This window comes from Nicotiana attenuata, chromosome 6 (genome assembly GCF_001879085.1).
Source record: "Nicotiana attenuata strain UT chromosome 6, NIATTr2, whole genome shotgun sequence".
NCBI lineage: Eukaryota > Viridiplantae > Streptophyta > Magnoliopsida > Solanales > Solanaceae > Nicotiana > Nicotiana attenuata.
In genome coordinates, this window is record NC_031994.1 from 63,279,839 (window position 1) to 63,300,851 (window position 21,013).

The following is a 21,013-nucleotide window of genomic DNA, read 5'->3' on the forward strand; positions in this document are numbered from 1 at the left end:
GGGGCTGCGTACCGGGAATACAGAAGCTTCACCGGCTTTGCAACTTGTCCGAACCTCGTTCTAAAATTGGGATAAGACTCTAACAGAAGAGAAGTCACACGAAGTGCACACTTCCCAGATGATTTAGAAGACTCAGAGAGAAGAGGGTTTCGTAGTAGTTTATATACAGTTCCAATAATATCAAAGTGGTAAAAGCGGCATTTAGCACATTAGGCTCAACATGTAAAAATCAGATAAAACAAGCCAACTATAACAGTTATTCTAAGCTCGAATTCTTAAACCCTGAACTGAAGTTCTGGGTTTTGTTCCCCAGCAGAGTCGCCAGAGCTGTCACACGTCCTTTTTACACACCCCGAAAGGTAGTACAAGGGAGTTTTTCCAATTTAAGTGACATTATTCGAAATGGGATTATTTATTTAATCAGAGTCGCCACTTGGGATAGTTTATTTGGTGTCCCAAGTCAGCGGTTTACTTTAAAATCCCAAATCGAGAAAATTTCGACTTTCCTTTTGAAGTCTGCGAACCAGAAATTCTGAATAAGGAATTCTGTTAACCCTAGGGAAGGTGTTAGGCACCCCCGGATTCCGTGGTTCTAGTACAGTCGCTTAAACCATTATAATTGGCCTATTATCTGATTTTAATACATGTTTTAGCCTATGGTGTATTTTAACTTATTAACCGCTTTTAATTAATTTTAGGAAGATTCAACGTTATCTAAAACACGTCTTTGAACCACGCCACATGAAATGCACCCGCGGTTCACGACATATTTTATTTAACGTTGTTGAGATTTGGATTTGGGTCACATGAAATGCACACCCAAGTTTAAGGAAATTAATTTAAATTACGCGCCTAAAGCAACTACGCATTTTCACATTTGCGAGGGCCATGGAAAATTCAGCTAAATGGCATGCCTCGATTTCTAAGAATTAAAATTAATTAAATGAGGGTCATGCGTTTTGAGATTTTATTTGGCACGATGCACCTCAATTATTCCGAAAGATTATGCTCAACTAAAGTAAACTACGGATATTCATATTATTATTTTCTAGACTACTTAGAGATTATTGCGAGGCCATGTGAAGTGTGAGCACGTGATTTTTGCCTACACGAATTACTCCCAGAAATTCAAAATAAAATAAACTTCTTTTAGTATTTACAATTTTGTAGATTTTTTGTGGCATTTTATGCATTTTTGTCTGTGCATTTTAATTAATAAAAAATATAAAAATACTTGGCATGTGCATTTAGGATTTAATTTTGCATTTTAGATTAATTAGAAAATAAATTGTTTTATAAGATGGAAAAATCACAAAATATAGTGTAATTTGCACTTTTAATTTTAGTCTTGATTTTTGAGTAGTTTTTGTGATAATTTGTTTTTAATTAATTGTGATAATTGTCATTGTGAATTTAATTAGTTTTTTTTAGTTAATTCAGTTTTAGGAATTAATTTAGATTTATGTTTAGTTTTAAAACAAAAAGAAATTAAAAAGAAAGTTGAAAAAGAAAAGAAAAGAAAGAAGAGAGAAAGGCTGACTTGGGCCAATTTGCAAGCCCAAAGGATTTCCCCTCCCATACCCGTCCAAATACCCGTCCCAGCCCAAACCATGACCCAATCTGTTCCCATACCCCCAACCAAACGGCCCCGTTTAGGTCCGAAGAGATCCAGGCCGTCGAGGTTACTTTGATCCAACGGCCTGGAAGCCTGGATCAATTACTATATAATGGTCGGAACCCCCTCACCCCCCGCTTCGTCTCTTTCAGACCCCCTCCCTCTGAAACCCTAGCACCCGCCGCCCTATTCTCCACCACCATGGATGGCGGCGCCGGCGTCCCAAATCCTCCCAAACTTGCACCACTTGAGCACCTCACCTTCCTCTTCCCAAATCCATCATACTTCACCCTCAAATCTTAGCCAAATCCCTCGAATATCAAATCTAAGTCTGAACCTTAAAAACTCAAAGTCAAGATTCGTGAAGATTTAGGTTGGACCTGACCTTATCCGTGTGTTCTTGATGAGAACGCATGATTAACGTCAAGTTCGGTTTAAATATTGAAGATTCGAAGACTTCCTCCATCTCCTTACTGTCCGAATTTTGTATTTAGGTATTTTCTCTTTATCTTTTGTTTGTTTCTGTTATCTTCTGTTCATTTCTCTTTGATTCCTCTGTATTTAATCGTTTTTCAGACTTGTTTTGTGCATGATTAGTCTTAAATCTTTTGCTGCAATTAGTGCATTTAGTATATTAACTAATTTGGTTTTGATTTGTTAATGTAGTCAAGGTTCACTAGTTAATAAATCATTTTGTTTAGGTTTTTCTTTTTAATTGGATTAGGGCCATCTCTAGGGATGGCAATGGGGCGGTGCGGGTGCGGGGCGGGGCGGGTTTGAGATTTTGCGGTTGCAGGGCGGGGCGGGTTCAATTTTTAATTTTTAAAAAAAATACGGGGCGGGTGCGGGTGCGGGTGCGGGTGCGGGTGGGGATTTAATATTTTAAACTAATAGAGAGATCTTTATAAAGTCTTTTCTTCTATTTGAATTATATGTAGTTCATGTAATAGAAATTTTCGTTCATAAAATTATGCATTTACAAAAATGCATTTTAGTAACTTTATTATTTTTAATGGTGCTATTTTTGAAAGCAAATTAAAGGCAAAATCACTACATTTAGAGGCAAAATATGGGAATTTAAGAACATTTTGGATGTAATTAATTGTTTTGTTAAAAAAAATCAGATTTAAGTCTAGCTTTCTAAAAAAGAAAGAATTTTTATAAATAAAAAAAATTGCGGGTGCGGGGCGGGGCGGGTGAACGCGGGTGGAGTGCGGGGCGGGTGAATGCGGGTTTAAATTCTATGCGGTGCGGTGCGGGGCGGGTTTAAATTTTGCGGGTTCAGACAGAACCCGCCCCACACCCGCCCCGCCCCGCCTGCCATTCCTAGCCATCTCAATTGCTCACAGAGCATATTGGGCAGTTGTGCTGATTGGGCTTTGGGATCTCTGATCCATTTGGCTAAGAATAGCCTGCCAAAATTGGGCATAGGTTATAGGACCACTTCGACCCATTTTTGGTCTGAGGTTTTAAGGGGTAATAAACAGGGTGTTGAGGGGTAGTTTGGGTAGTCTAGGTTAGAGAATCTTTGATAACAGCCTAGGAAGCTTCTAGTGAGGGGCCTGAGTAAAATTTCAGATGTGTGGTTATTAAAGCTTGGGTAGCATGTCAATAATTAGAGGTTGGCTGGGCAAAAATGAAAATTCAAAAAGGGGTAAAATGTAAAAACTAAGTTTGCCCTATTGCCTTGCATATAAAGGCATGTTTTCTTGCCTTGAAAGGCAGCCTTGAACATTCTGAAAATCAGAGAGATCTTAAAAAGCTGAAAACCAAAAAGAAAAATACAAAAGGCTGATGATGAACTTTTCATGGATTTCTAAGAGCTAGAAATTCATAAAAAATCCAGACGGCTGGAAAATATCATACAAAATCACTGTTCCATTTGAACTTGAACTTTGGAGGCCCCTTTGAATTTCTGAAGCAGTTTTCCTGATTCACATAGATCTAACATGGCTTGAGGTTAATTTCTGGCAAGTTTTGGGCCAAGCTGTGTTAAAATTACTGATCTATTGGATTTATAATCAATTCCGTGGATTCAATTTTCTCGATCTGGGTTTGTGTTCCAGCTGGTGTTGCTGTTTATCTGTCGATATTATTCTGCTGTGCTGACCCCATCTTTTCTCTCACTTTGCTCTCCAGGTACACATTCTTTGAGTTTAAAGCCATGTATAAAGTTTTGGTTTGCAGAATGAAATGAAATAGCTCCAATGTGTCTTGGCTCTTTAGTTCAGTGCTATTGCTTCCATATCCCCTGCTTTTGTATTTGTTTAATATAGTAACTGTTTATTATGATGGCTGTAACTAATAGGTTGCTAACATGAAGTTAGATGTAACAGTCACTACTTGATTAGTTGCTGGATTTAAAGTTTGTTATAGTAGTTTAATTGGACTGGGAAGTACATCAAACCGTTACACATTTTTGTGTTATTTTTGGTATGAGTCCCGCTGCATCTGCTCTCATATTTGTTCCCTTTGCAAACTACGGATTAATATCAAGTTAGTTGTGATGAGTTGAGCACGTAGGTTGGTGAGCAAAATGTTAAGGGATGATAATCGAAGCTGCACTCTGTAAAATTCAGTTAAGTGGTATTTCATTTCGGTATTTCAAGTGTTTAGTGTCTGTTCATAATGTTAAGGCTCAATAGAGCCATCTTTGGGATTATGGCTTAATAATGGCCAATTAGTCCCAAAGGTTCTTTGCTTGAACTGTTTGAACTAGCCTCGGGGAATTATTCAGCAAGTTTGGAAGTGAGTTTGTCCTTTGAAGATAAAACAGTAAAGCGCGTATTTATTTAGTGCTTCAGTAGTCCTGGCCCATAGTTTTGTCCATTTGTTTTATGATTAAAATGTGAAATGCTAAAGGTTAATCTCTTGTTTGGTCTGTGGATTCGAACTTGCGTCTCATTTCTCCCCACTTTTCTGCCCTCATGTGTGCGAACTAGGCCTGTTATCGAGCTTAGCCCAATTATTTCAATGCGTGAGTTCTGTAGTTGCAATACGTCACGGGCTTAAACGCAAGGGGGAACGGGCCATTGTTTATTTATTTCGTTTGAGCTTTAGTTTTAACATGCCATTCTGAGCTCTTTTAGGCTTCCTCTTTATTTAAGTTAGATCATTTCAAATAATTAGGAGGTGAGCCATAATTAGATAATTCATAGTGAATGGCCCTCATAAATTAGTTCAGAAACACTTTGATTAGAATAAATTGAGGTGTGCCAAGCCGAACAAAATGACAATTGCATGGCCCTCGTTTTGTTTAATCTTGAATTAATCCTTAGATTTCGAGGCGTGCCATTTAGCTAAATTTCATGGCCCTCGCAAATTACGAATGCGAAATTACTTTAGGCGCATTAGTTAATAATATTACTTTCTTAAACTCGGGTGCGCATTTATGTGACCCAAATCCAAATCTCAACGATGTTGAAATATGTCAAAAATTGGGATGATGCCATGTGACCTTCATACCCTCGAAGTCATGTTAGAACCGATAACTGTGACTAGGTGCATTGCATGCAATATGATATTTTTGCTGTTAAATGCCCTAACGCTAACAGGATGCCCCATTTTGTTCCCTTTGATATTTTCATAGCAAGAAGGGTGGTTGGTTTGTGGTTCTTAAAGTGGTAACTTTTCTCTACAATATAAAGTTGAAAGGCAATGGCAGATGACAACAGAACTGAGTTGGTTGATACGGGTGCCCAAAAGCAATTGGTTGAACAGGACAATGGGTTGGTTGAAGAGGTGGGGATGTTAAGACAACACATGGCGGACATGTATCGGGCTTGGATGACTGGGAAGGCACTACCCCCGCCACCACTTACCTTCCTAGATGCTACCCTTACCCAAACTCCGGTCATAGTGCCAAATAGTTCCCAATACTCTCCAGATTTTCCCGCTTATCACATCTTTCCCAACCACCCTAGTAGTTCCATCACTCGTCCTCCAGTTATCTTTCCCCAAAATTGCCCTCCTGTCATATCAACTATCCCCAACAATGAACACCCACTCAAAGCTCATAATGCCCAATACTACCCCGCAGAGGTTGCCCACAAGGTTCCTGACTCATACAAGAAGAGCCCTCAGGATGAGCTTCATGCTGAAAATGAAAAGGTCACAGGAAAAGAAGGGCGAGATGAGATATCCAGGAAGCTGAAAAGCATACAACAGTCCTTAAAGAACAAGCAAGGAATGGAAAACCAGGGTAACACGGCTTATAAAGAATTGTCTGTGTCCCTTGACGTTCGCCTGCCTGCGGGGTTTAAAGTGCCAAAGTTTAACTTGTATGATGGGGGTGGAGATCTGGTAGCCCACCTGAGGGTCTATTGCAGTGAAATGAGAAGTGCTGGAGAGAAATATGACTTGTTGATAGCATATTTCAGTAAGAGCTTGACTGGGGCAGCTTTGGAATGGCATAATCGTCAAGATGTCGGGAAGTGGCATATATTGGGCGATATGGCCCAAGATTTTGTGCGATGCTTTCAGTGCAATATAGACATTTTCCAGACCGCTCCTCCCTATCTCAGATGGAAAAGAAACCCAAGGAAAGTTTTAAGGATTTTTGGCTCAGATGGAACGAACAAGTTGCTCGGGATAGCCCTCCCATTGATAGAAAAGGTGTTGCTGAGCCCCGCCGACGACAGGGTCCAGTGGTCGTTCTTGCTAAACGCTTTCAGCCTCAATACCGACCCCGTGAACATCCCCAAACTCGACATAAGCCACCCCAGTATTATCCGCCGAACAACATCCGGCCATCTGTCCAACCACCAGGTCACTCCCTAGGGCGAGCACCAGCATTCCAAAATTTTCGTGTGCCTTCACAACATTTTCAAGCACCCAACAATCCTAGAAAACCAAGGCATGGAAGGAAACAAAGGCAAAAAGATAATTTCACGCCCATCGGAGAATCCTACACAAGTTTGTTTGAAAAGTTAAAGCATTCTGGCCTGATTGAGCCGCTCCTCGGCTATACTCCAGACCCATAAACGAAAGGCTTTGATCCTGCTGTTCGATGCATGTACCACTCTAATGTCTGGGGACATAGCATTGAAGATTGTCGCTCTTTGAAAAGGGAAATAGAAAGAATGATTCAAGAAGGTGCAATTGTGATCAATGACAGTGACAGGGAGCATGCGAATTCTCTTGGGAACGTGTTGACTAAAGTTGATAATATTGAAATTGGTAATGGTCTTGGTGATATTGATGTGGAACTCAGTGGCTAAGATGCCGGGCTTGGTAATTGGAAAGACGTTCCATCTCTTGGCTAGCTAGAGATGAGTCTTGGTGGTTTATTTTGTTGTCATTTCTGTTGTCCGGGTTATTTTCAGGGTTGTAATCTGGATATTGTCTTGTGATTCAAACCCTTCTATCCTTTTATTTTGCCTAGTCTGTTTTTTCGTAGTAACTCGTTTAGTGTTGTCTAGAGTTGTTCCAGGGTTGTAACCCTAGTTTAGTTTGCTTGTTTGTTGTTCAACCCCTTTCACCATCCGTTTAATGCAATTTTCTGTTATTTCTAGTCATTTTTGTTTAGTTCTCTTTTCCTTATAGTTCTTTTCCTGCTAACTCTAGTGACATGACATGCACGCGTAATTCCCAACCTGGTTTTAAAAGTTTAGTTTAGTCATGAAGCAATGAAACAATTTTGAAGATGATAGGGACATTTGAGGGACATAAGTAAAGGCATTTTGAGATCACTTCAAGCCCGAATTGTGTGAAACTGGGGCAGATAGAACATAAAGAAATACTATTGAAATGCATCTTGCCTCATCAGGTTGAAGTTAAAGGCAAGTTTGCCCCTAATTGGCATGGGCCGTTCATGGTAAGGGGAGTGAGAGTGTTGTCCAATGGTGCTTTGTATCAACAGATGTAGAAGGAGAATGTGTGGATATGGTTATCAAGTCTGGTACAATCAAAAGATGTTCCTCAGTTTGTTTAATTGTGTTGGCATGCTTTGAAGATTGGAATGACGAAGGCATTTTATTCTGCTGTCTAAACACTTCATCCTTTGTTACCCCTTTGAGCCTATTTATCTTCTTTCATATCCCTCTTTTGGTATCAGAAGCAGAGTCTATAAATATGATACAAAAAAAGAGAAAAAGAAAAAGAAGAGAAGAAGAGAAAGAAAAAATGGAAAAAGAGTAAAGCAAAGAAAAGAGAAGAAAAAAAAGGAAAGAAAGAAGAAAAAAAGAAGAAGAAAGGAAAATAGCAACTGTCACACCTCCTTTTTACACACCTACCCCGAAGGATAATGTATAAGGGAGTTTTTCCATTTAAAGTGACATTATTCGAATGGAATTATTTATTTATTTTTAGAGTCTCCACTTGGGAAAGGATTGACTTTTGGTGTCCCAAGTCACCGGTTTTTAACTTAAATCCCAAATCGAGGAAAATTGTCGACTTCCCAATTGGAGTCTGCGAACCAGAGATTCTGAATAAGGAATTCTGTTGACCCGAGGGAAGGTGTTAGGCACCCACGGATCCCGTGGTTCTAGCACGGTCGCTTAAATTATTGTAAGTGGATAAAATCTGAAATTTTTTACATGTTCCAACCTATAGTGCGATTTTAAGGTTATTTACCGCTTTTAGTTGAAATTTTTTAAGAAAGTGAACGTCGTTTAAGAACGTGTTTTCGGATCACGTCACATGAAATGCACCCGAATCCTCGACACATTCTTATTCAACGTTTTGGGATTTGGATTTGGGTTGCATGAAATGCACACCCGTATTTAAGAAGGTAAACTTATTAAAAACGTGCCTAAAGCGACTAACGGGTGATTAACTTTGCGGGAGGCCGCAAAATTCACTAAACGGCACGCCCGGATTCTAAGTGTTTTGATATAAGCATTTAACGAGGGCCCCGCAATTTGTGTGTTTTGTTTGGCGAGGCTCATCTCACTTTATTATTTAAAGGCCAAACTAAAGTGACCTATGATTTTTCTATTTATTTTGTCTCTAAAAGGGCCTAATTACTTTGCATTTACAAATTCGGGCTTCGAGTTCAAGTCCGAATTCAAACAAAAGGGAGGACCCTCTTAATTTGAACCCGCCACCTAACTCGAAAACCTAAATTTATATTGCAAACTAATCCCCATATTCCTAGTATGATTTTAAAGGACTTTGGCTTTTAGTATTTTTGGGCCTTCAGACTTGGCCCAATACAGGTTTAATGCAACACTGCCCAACTGTGGGCCTGATGCCACGAAAATAGGGCCTGCTGTGTTTTATTTAGAGATTGTCCAGGTTTTGGGCTTCTACCATGCGGTTAGGCCCAATCAGCATATCACTTATATGATCAAGGATTGTTAAACAAATACTCAAACAATTATTTGTTAATCTGGACTTCAACAGTCAATTAAACTCATACCTACACATCTCAAACGAATTCAATGATGATCTGGACATTTTTAAATAGGCAAAATTGAGTTGGACTTTTAATAGGCGTGCAGTAAACAAACAATATATCCAATCCTTATACACAACAAATGTAATCTAATATGAAAGTGTGAGGCTGAAAGTAATTATACTACTCACTACTTGAAACACATTTCTCTAACTCTAAAAGGTCTAATGTTTCAATTAGTTAAAAAACACGCTGAACTGGTATCATTGACAGCATATTGGCATTTTTAAGGCACTCACTGCTTTACTTGATTAGAAACGTGCTTCACCTATCCTAAATCAACCAAACACAAATACATGTGCTATCACAAGAGTCCAGTAATTCAAATTATACAGTCCCTCATAATCTCATAGTGAGAACCTAATTAAATAGCTCACAGTTCAGGAATATATCAATTGCAAAATGAAAACAAAACTACTCTAAAAACTACAGCAGAACCATCAATTAGCAACAAACGAGATGACAACTTCATTTCATTTTTTTCCAGCTGGGAAACTACATGAATTTCAGAACATGTACCTGGAATCAAAGGGTAACAATAAAGGAATGAGATCAGCAATGGCGCAGCAAATCAGAGCAATAAGATCAGCAGTAACACAGCTCGCACAAGGCTAATTTTCAACCCAAATCAAGCCACAATACCCAAGGAGGAATGGTAGAAGAGTATAACAATAAGATGACCCAAAATCCCACTGATTTTCACGCAAATTTAGTTGAAACTGAACCAGGAACACTCGGATCACTTCAGCACTTCAATGTCTACCCAAGGATGAAATTAAAGCCCAGAACTCAAAAATCAGCCTAGAGAGTTCAATTGAAACAATGTTTTTTGGAGTTTTCTACTGTATTTTGTTTGTTTTTGGTTTTTTTTAGAAGGAATGAAGATCTAAAGAAGTTCTAACTATAGAATTCAGATTTTGAATCTGTTTTAGAATTGGAAATTCAAATTTTAGGATCAGATCAGCAGGGGTGTCTTTGGAGGGAATTTTCAGGTGTGTGTCCAACTTCTAGAAACATTGAGGGATTTTTCAGATATCAAAAAACTTGTAAAAGAAGGCAGATAAGCTGCCTTTTATAGGCAGAAGAGGGGGAGGGAGCTTCTAGATTTCACTCACACCTTTTCCCCTCTTTTAATTTCCAAATNCTAGGCAGTCCTTAATTGATTACACACGAAAAATATAGTAAAATTCTAAATCTAGCTAACTATAGTATGAGTTTGAACAAGGGAAAGCAAATAAACAGCATTTCATTCTTTCATTTCCAACACTTGAGATCTACAGGGAATGTACCTGGAATTAAAGCAAACAAGAGAAGAAGGTATGGTCAGCAATTTCTCAGCAGTACAGCAACGGGAATCAGCAATGAAATCAACAATGTAGGATCAGTTTTGAATCCAAAACAGCATCACCAAGTCCAAGAATGAATGAAGGAGAAACAACACCAACAAAAACCCAAAATAGACCCGATAGAGCCTAACAAACTTGAAATTTAACCCAGGATTACTTCTACGACTTCAGTAGCCAAGTACCAGGACCTTCAAGCCATTTTTATCCTTCCTATGCTATGGATGTGAATCAACAGCCAAAATATTTTGAGATTGACCTAGAAAATTCCAATAAAACAGTGTTTTTGGAGTTTCTATTGCTTTTACTCTTTTTTTTTGGTTTTCTAAAGAAAAAACTGAATCTGAGATGAAATTTTGAACTTTTGAGTTCAGATTTTTTAGTATTTGAATTTCAAATTCAAATTTTTTGATGCTAGAACTTGCAGAAAATGTTTTGGGGGGAATTTTAGAAGCTGGAACTCTTTTGGGAATTTTTCAGGTGTGTGTAACTTGCAAATGAAGGCAGGTAGGCTGCCTTTTATAGACAGGAACAGGGCAGGAAGGTTCTGGAATTCCTTCACTCAATTTCCCCCCTTTTTATTTTCAGATTTTGTTCATTAACCCCTAATGTTTTGACTTGTTGCCTAAGTTATTATCCTAAGTTCTTGAAATTATAGCTAAAGCTCTATTCTAGAAGATTCTAGGGAATTCTATCTTAATCTACAGTATTCTAACCCATTTTAAGTGTCCAAAATACCCCTGACTACCCCTGAAATTACTAACCATATATCAAACTATCCTATCCTTTTGATTGAACCATGGTTAATTAACGAAACACCTCAGCTATAACCAATCACCTAAAATTAATCGAAATCAAACTGAAATAAAGAATTACTAAACACAGAATAATAAAAACAAAATCGAATAATGATTAACGAGACTACCTAGAGATCAATTAATCATATAGAAGTAATGCACAAACAAATTTACTAAGTTTAAAGAAGCTCATAAGATCAATCAACACCTAACAGAGTCAAAATTAAGCTAAAGGAAACAATTACTAAATCAATCTCATTTACACTAGATTAACAAACACAAACAATTACTGAAACAGAGTCACAACTAGATTAACAAACGAACAAATTATGACCATTAAAAGAAAATCAAACATATCAGAATCAAACTAAAAGAAAAATCCAACTAAACTAACACTTAAGATAATCAAAATTAAACTAACACCTAAACATTTAGACTAACAGAAACAAAACAACAATCAAATCGAGATTAAACTAATAAAAAATCAGAAAATTTAAAGAGTTTACTGATTTTGAAATAAACGGCCCTGAACAATTTTCATAACACACCATAACTAAAAGAAAATGAACAAAATAGACAAACAAAATTAAACCAGAAGACTTACCAATTTTTTTTTAAAACTTCGAACCAAGACTGACTTCACAATTCCGACTACGGGATGATATCAATCGACCATTCTTTGTCAAGAATAATCAAATGATATCAGCTCATAGTGAAGCTGTGCCTAAAACTTGCGGAGAAGACAGAGATGAAACGATGCCCGCTCAATTTCCGAATTTCAGATTCGAGATTTGAGAAATTGGGGAATTTTTGAAGAGTAAGGAGTGTAGATTGGTGATGTGGGGGTAGAGGCAAGCCTAGGGTATAAATTTGGTAGGGATTGGGGACGGCGCCGCCGTGCACGGTGGTGGCGGCACCTAGGGTTTCACCTATTTGAGGCGTTTGGTTGGGATTCGAGGGCAAAGGTTTGGAGGCTTAGAAAGAGGAGAGGACGGGGGTTCTATGGTAAAAATTTGAAGGCATTTGGAGCTCCGCCGCCGCCGTGGGCGATTTTCCGCCGGCGGCGGACGGCGGAAGGCGGTGGTGTATATTAGGGGTGTATGAGAGACGATGAGTGAGGGGTAGGGGGGTTAGTAAGACAGTTATATATTAAATAACCTAGTTAGTTCCGGACCGTTGGATTGATGAGATCCAACGGTCGTGATTAAAAGGTAATGAAACGAGGTCGTTTTGGGAGGTGCTGGGGCTGGACCAGATACTTGGGCTGGGCACTTGGGTTATATGGACCGGTATCCGGGATTATTTGGGCTGGGATTTTCGTAAAAATGGCCCAAACATGGCCAGCCTTCTCATTTATTCCCTTTTGTTTTGTGTATTTTACTTATATACATGTTATTTATTATTTTTTTTTCGAATTTTCTGATTTTATTTTGTAAAATAAAAGACCCAAATTAAATCCACTAATTAACTAGTTCCTAATTTAAGAGAAAACTAAATCAAAAAAAATATAAAATGTAAAATTTAAGATTGTAAAAGACTATTTTTGTTATTTTTCTCTTATTTTAATGATATTAATTAACTAGTAAAATTAAAAATATAAAGTCGAATTATAAATGCAAATCCACTATTTTTGTAGCTTTTTATGAATTATGGCAACTAAAATGCACATAAAAATGCAAACAAGGCACAGAATNAAATCAATTACTTAACCTAATTCGAACAGTTACTGAACAAACTAATTACTGAACAATTACTGAACAACTACTGATTTGAAATACAAAATTAAACTAATAGAACAAACTTAAAAATCAAAGCAAAAGCTAATAGAAAATCCAACTAAACTAACGCTTAAACTAATCAAAATTAAACTAACACCTAAACATTTAGACTAACAGAAACAAAACAACAATCAAATCGAGATTAAACTAATAAAAAATCAGAAAATTTAAAGAGTCTACTGATTTTAAAATAAACGGCCTTGAACAATTTTCATAACACACCATAACTAAAAGAAAATGAACAAAAATAAACAAACAAAATTAAACCAGAAGACTTACCAATTTTTTTTTAAAAACTTCGAACCAAGACTGACTTCACAATTCCGACTACGGGATGATATCAATCGACCATTCTTTGTTAAGAATAATCAAACGATATCAGCTCGTAGTGAAGCTGTGCCTAAAACTTGCGGAGAAGACAGAGATGAAACGATGCCCGCTCAATTTCCGAATTTCAGATTTGAGATTTGAGAAATTGAGGAATTTTTGAAGAGTAAGGAGTGTAGATTGCTGATGTGGGGGTAGAGACAAGCCTAGGGTATAAATTTGGTAGGGATTGGGGACGGCGCCGCCGTGCACGGTGGTGGCGGCGCCTAGGGTTTCACCTATTTGAGGCGTTTGGTTGGGATTCGAAGGCAAAGGTTTGGAGGCTTAGGAAGAGGAGAGGACGGGGGTTCTATGGTGAAAATTTGGAGGCATTTGGAGCTCCGCCGCCGCCGTGGGCGATTTCCGGCGGCGGAGTTAGGGCGGAGCCGGCGAAGGAGGCGAGGGTACGAGGAAGAAGGAAAATGTCTCTAGGGTTTCAATAATTTCAGACACTTTTATTTAAAATGAGGATCGATTATGAGCCGTTAGATCAATGAGGATAGATGGCCCAGATTTATTGACGCCAAACGGGGTCGTTTTGTTATCCTGGGGACTAGACCGGGTAATTCAGGTTGGGTTTGGGCCAATTTAACCGGATTTGGGGTTTGGATTTCGATTTTATGGCCCAAAATGAAGACCCATTATCTTTTAATTCTTTTCTCTTGATTTTTGTTCATTTATTATTCTTTTTTTTTTTGAATTTTGTCAAATGCAAAAAAAAATGAAAGTAAAAACCCAAATTAACTCCAAAATTACACTAACTAATTTCCAAATAAACTAATTCATAATTCAAAAAGCAAACTAAGACAAATTAAAAATATAAATGCGAAAGAACCATTTTTGTTATTTTCTTTATTATTTTTGTAATATTGATTCACTAATAAAAATGCTAAAATTGGAACCTAAATGCTATTTTTATATTTTTCGAATTTTATAAAAAATGCACAAACAAAAAATGCAAACAAAACACAAAATCATGCAATTAATTCCTAATAAAAGAAAAATCCTAATTCTAATGAATTCTATAGGAGTAATTTAAGCGCGGCAAAAATCCTATGCTCACAGCTGACCCTCTTTGCTCGGAGACACGAAAGGTTTTCGGGCAAAGATAAATGAGCAACTATGAGATTTTTGCCTGCTCAGCACTCCATGCGAAGCATTTTTTAAAACCGTCTGACCGAACCCTGCTTCAAAGGTTGCCTACATATCCTTGGCTATAAAGGAATCAGGTCAGTGTAGTTCTGGAAGGTTTGGTAACTGGGACAACAGGAGCTGTGATTTCACTGCTGTTGTTGCTGCTACTGCTTGCTGACCTCCTTATTACACCAAAAGGAAAATCAAAGCTAAGTTAGCTATGCCTATCAACTATGAGTTACAAGATTCCTATCTATAATTCTCTTGAAACTTGATCTTGAGTCTTAGCTGATTTTGCTGTGGACTCCGATCTGAATCTTGATGCTCGCAAGCTGTAGGTGTTTTCTTCCTTCTGCAGCATTGGGTCAAAGCGGGATCGGCGGAGCTTATGCCTTCAATTAAATTTTGAGCAATCTGCACCTTTGTTTGCTTTCAACATTTGAGTTCATTTCTTTTGTTCTTTTCTTCTTTTCTTGATTCTGGATTGAGACTTATTCCATTGGTCATCTCGTACCCTGTGTTTTGAGGTCAACCTGCTTAAGATATCAAAATAAACAAACGAACGAAATTTTCTGCCCCAGTTTTCACTAGGAAAATTTCGTGAGTTAGTTATGACATATATCTAAGCTGTCAAATTAGGATTGGGTATTCTTGTGATTGAATCCAGGTTATGCTGGAAAATGACCGGGTTATGCCGGAAAAGAAAGAAGGGTCCTCGGGTTTTGCCGGGACGGAAAGAAAGAAAAGATCCTCGGTTTTTGGCCGGGATTTGGAAAGAAAAAGCTCCTTGGGTTATGCCAGGGATATCCTCGGTTTTTTGGCCGGGATTTGGAAAGAAAAAGCTCCTTGGGTTATGCCAGGGAGATCCTCGGTTTTTTGGCCGGGATTTGGAAAGAAAAGGCTCCTCGGTTTTTTGGCCGGGAGATCCTCGGTTTTCTGGCCGGGATTTGGAAAGAAAAAGCTCCTGGGTTGGAAAGAAAAAAAAGCTCGGTTTTTTGGCCGGAGATCCTCGGTTTTTTGGCCGGGATTTGTCCTCTATGTTTGAATATTCCTCCACAGGGGGGTTTTCTAGCAGCTCTCCCAAGATATTGGTCACATTTGGGACATCCTCATTCGGTNTGGGCGGAACTACAACTTTGGAACCATTTCGGCGGTCCCATGGCCGAACCATTATATCATCTGCCCCAGTTTCAACTCTTGGAGGGAATTGGGATTTTCGTTTTGGTGTGACTGAACCTCAGGGAGAGGCTGCCTACGTATCCTTTCGGAATCAAGTCAAACGTAGTTCAGACAAACCTTTGGTGTTGCTGTTTTTGTTTTTGTTTTGTTTTTCTTTTTCTTTTCTTCTTTTTTTTTGTTTCATATTTTCTTTTTCTTTTCTCTATTCTTTTTTCATATTTTCTTTTCTTTTTTTTTTCTCTTTTTCCCCTTTGTTTTTCTTTTTTTTCTCTTTCTTTTTTTGACAATACTTTCGGGTTCCAAAGAGGGTAGCCAAAGAAGGGTAACCGGCTCAAATGGGCTTACGAAGGGTTAATGGTGTTTGGATAGCGAGAAGAAAAGCCTTCGTCATCTCAGTTGCACAAAAGCCATCATCGCAGGAGCCCTAGACATAGTACCTTTTTATTGCATCTATATTGGCTGCTGCTTCGGGATCATCTCCTTCAATGTCTCCCAGATTTACTGCTCCTCTTGGCTGTTGATACCCAATTTTTCCCTATGTATTTTTATACCCAAAATACTTCCAAAATAGCATATATGTGCATATATAAGCACACCCAAGAGTTTTGGTATTTTTTTTAAAGTTCTTAAAACCAATTTATTGCCTATTTTAATACAATAAAATCCAATAATTATTCCCAAAACTATCATTATTGGTGAATAATTTATTTTATTCTCATATTTACACCAAAATATAATTAAGGTAATTTTTTGTATATTTTTACAAATTTGTTTGGTATTTTTAAAGCTAAATTGCATGTAATTGCAATTATAGCTCATCTTGTGATTTATGACATTTTACGTTTATATAATTAGTCCCAGCATTTTTTTAAATAATATTTATATAATACTTATTTATTTAGTACGTTTAATTTGTTTTTAAAATCAGTATTACCATTTTTATAAAATTAAAAGGGGAAAATTGGCTATTTACAATTTGGCCTTATTACATTTCAATTTTAGCCAATTTGGCACTCCATCTCAGCCCCAATTTAAAAACCCAATTACCCAGCCCAATCCCACTTAACCCAACCCAATAACCCATTTATCTAACCCGCCCGGATTACCTTTTAATCCAGGCCGTTGATCATTTTGATCAACGGTCCAGATCACCCCTTTCCTTTTTTATTCGCCTAACCCTACCCTAATCCCTCATTCTCTTCTGATAGCCGCCTTTGGATACTCTCCCTCTCCCAAATTCTCTCGAAGGTTCTTCGGAACCCTAATCGTCTCCGACCTTTTCTTCACCGTACTTCCACCGGAATCCATGGCGGTCCTGGCCATGGATGGCCTATACCCACTCACCCTCGCCATTAGACCATGGGTGTTCGAGGTTTTGGAGGCTGACTTCGATGGTTCGCTTTTAGATCTTCTTAGATCTGGCCTCTCCGGCCATGCTCCGGTGTATTCAAGCTCTAAAGCCTGATTCTTGACCCCTCCGACTCGAGATCGGACCTGTTTCCAAGCCTTTCTCATCTCTAGGGTTTTTTCCAAGACCCTAAGCTATTCGAGGTTCCTTCTCTGTTTGTTTGCCTAGATCTATGCTAAATCTATGCTATACTTTACATTTTAAGTGATTTCCCCAAGTTTTCCTTTTAAAATCGTTTGAGTTCAATTTAGGGTTTCTTTGATTTTCATGTGTTTCTTCTACTGTGGTTTTCCTACCTTGTCTTTACGAGCTCTTGTACTGTATTTGCATGACTGTCCTCTTATTATGATTTTCATGACTTTCTTCTACTATGAAGAACGTGTCCTTTTTATGACTTCTGCACTTATTTCGTTGTTATTTTTGCCTCACTTACTTGCTTTCATCTCTAGACTTAATTGTTAGTAAAAGCCCTAAAATTTGGGGTTCATTCGAATTGTTGAGGCTACTTGTTACGTGACTTGTTTCTGAACGTATTTCATTTCGAAACCCTAGTCTCTTTGGATCTATTTGAATTCCTGAAGTTGTTTCCTCTGCTCACTGATTTTGAATGCATGACACTCCTCTTTGTTTTAAATCCAGCCTCACATGCTTAATGTCTATGCACTCTTATAGGTTAAATTTCCTCCTCGAAATAACCTTTGATTGTGGACTGATTTCGAATCTCTCTGTGTAATTGATTCTTTCCTTTATTGTCTTGATTTCCCTTGTTTCTTGGACTTGTTTGAAATATTTTCCTTTCGACCCTGCCTTTTCTACTCAAGTTGATTGATTCCCTTACCTTGATTATATTGGTATTGGATTCTTATAGACCTTCCCTTGATTAGAGTCTGATGAACCTAGCCTCTATTACCTGCTACGTACCTGTACTATGCTTGAAATACTTCCTTATTAGTCATATTCAGCCTATGTGATTTCTTTCCTTATTTAGCACTTGCATGTTACCGTTTGATTTTAATTCCTTAATTAAAGGAAGTCTTTGATACTGATTTGATTTTAATTGACACTTGTTCCCCTAAATTTTTGCTGAACTGCAATCCTTGCCTTATTTTTTGCATGTTTCTCACACTATAAATACTCTCCTCCCTTCTCTTTGAACACACGAACACAGAACACCATCTGAGTTCACAATTCAATTTCACTTAAAACTCTCTCTTTTGATACTTGTGCTGCTGTGGACTGTGTTTACTTTACTTTCTTCTGCACTTCTTTTGCTTCTCTACTGGTATGTCTCAGTTAGTTTACATGCCTCAACAACAATGTGTTTAATTCTGCCTATTTCCTTTAGTTGATATTTGTTTCCCTCTCCTTTATATTTCTGTATTTAAGTTATGTGTGTAATCAATTGTTTGTCATGAATTTGATACTCTGTGAATCCCCTTTACCCTTTTACCCCTTTGTATGTGAGTTTATTGTTCAGGGCATAGCAGCACCCCAATATTGCTGTCTATGATCCTGAACTGGGTTCATTGAACTCCTTAACTCAATCAATTCCCACTTCCCATTCTCCCCATTATGTGCTTGAGCCTTGACTTAGGTCTGATAGTGTCCTAATCATTATCCAGACCTTTGTCTGACCATCAAAAGGTCTGCTCCTAACTTGTTCATCTAGCAAGTGGTCAGGGGTGTGCCAGCCTACCTTATGGCTAGGTATGACCACCACCTGTCATGGCCCCTAATTCCCTTTCACTTTGCACTTACTCCTAGCTATAAGTTCTGCCCCTCTCTTGCAAGCCATGCTTTGGGACCCCTGAGCTCCCTCTGAACTTGGATGCCTGAGGGCTGGCTATTCCACACTGCACCATCCTGTTCATAATGGCATCCTGGGTGTAAGCAATGCCTGGAATCCCTGAGGTTCCTTGAAACTTTGAAACACCCTGGATAATGAGAAGGCTTTGGAGATCTGGACCCCGGAGTTGGTTAAATACATATTATTGGACATTAAGATTGAATTAGGGTGCTTGGATCTAGCTGTTAGTTTTTGATGTATTTTTATTATTTCAGTTGATTCATTGGGTTGTAATAACTTGTATAGAACTCGGGGAATCTAGTAAAAGGGTGTGGGAGGGGTTTTACTTTCTTGCATCAATAAAGGGTAGATATCATGACTTTAGGACTTAAATTTTTTCACTAGAAATACTGTACATAAGATGGTTCGATGTTTCTGATTCAAGTCACCTAGATATCATGTCTATAGGGTTTAACGTTTAATTATGATATAAGTCATCTAGAAATCCTGCCTATAGGACCTTAACGTTCATGTAATCAGTGCATATAGAAATCATGCCTATAGGGAATGCGTATGCATTAGGCAAACCGTAGGGTAATCAAATAATTACCTCTTCTTACCAGTTCTTAACAGACTTTTTAAAATCATATATATATATATATATATATCATAGGATTCCGCATCAAGTTCGTCCGTTTCTTCTTAAGCAATAACAATCTGTTAACTGGTCTCTAATGTCTTAATATTTTCAGCCTCAATCTTTCGACAAAACTCTTTTGAATCAGTATACATTTGAGTTCTTCAAATCAGCACCTCTTCTGAAATGGTTTCTTTCTATAATTCTGCCTAAATATTTTTCAACTCAGTTTTGGTCTTCCTGAAATTGTCTTTAAAATAGTTCTGCAGTTTACTCTTTCCTTAAGTATTTCTGACCCTGGAATTCCTTTTATGGTTTATACTCATGATTCTCTTAAAACTTATTTCTAAATTGACTGCAGTCTGTACTTTCCGACATTAGATTACTTTTCTAGAATCAGTACTTTCCAAACCACTCGCTTAAAATACCTTAAGTTCTGACAATTGGATCCAAGTTGCCTAATGTGGGCTTCCTGTCTAAACGTATGTATCGAACCAGTTCGCTCGCTGCTTAATTTTTTAATTTTAAAGACCAAACCAGTATGTGTAAAGGCATGCTAAACTAGATGTTATTTGATTTACGGGGTTTATATGAGCCTTACCTGTTTGTCTGTTCATTCCCCCTACTTGTTACTTGTTTTTGAATATCGATTAGAATTTTTGTCCTTTAAACTCCATAAAGGCCCCCATCCCTTTCTTCCCCTTTTAGGATTAGAAGTCCTAATGTCCCGGGACTGATAGCTTGGGACGGGTAATAGCATGCAATAGGCAAACGATACCATTCCGCGCTCCAATACCTTAACGGGGTGGGAAAGGGTAGATATGGAGATGATGATTACACGATAACACTATGCGTACAATTGAGTACCAGTGTTGTGTGAATGATCCATGTAATATATAAACCTAGGACCCCCCTCCATCTTTATTAGTTTAACAATTTTCCGAATCTTAAAAAGTTGTTGCACTTTCGACTTCTGTTTTTCACATAATTTTCATATTGTTCGCACTAAGTACTTGACTTCTTCCTACTTGCACTTTTAACTAAACTGCTCCTTCCCTAAAATTCAGCACTTTTTTTTACCTTTTGTGCTCCTTATTTGTAATAGTTTTCTCATATTTGCAATGCTTGCTTGTTTACTCGTTTGTTTGTATTCAAAGTCACAATTGTAGCATGGCCGGGAACCACACTAGTGGATCTTGAGGGGTGCCTAACACCTTCCCCTCGAGATAATTTCTAGCCCTTACCCAAACTCTGGTTCTTCATCTCAAATTCTTCCTTAAAGTGTCCTAATGCACTATCATCATTAGGTGGCGACTCTTCAAACTAAAAAACCCAATTCTCGCAAGGGAATAGAGTTGTCCTCCCGAATGTCGTATACCCGATTCCGAACTCCATTTTGGAAGAAAAAGGGGGCGTCGACATTGGCAATATTTTCGGATGATGTGTGTTCCTTTCCAATTAAGAGCAAGTTTTCCTTTTGCTTCCTGGTGATGAGGAAGAATGCGTCTTAACACCAGTTGTCCTATTTTAAGATTCCTGGGCCGCACTTTCTTGTTGTAAGCATGGGCCATTCT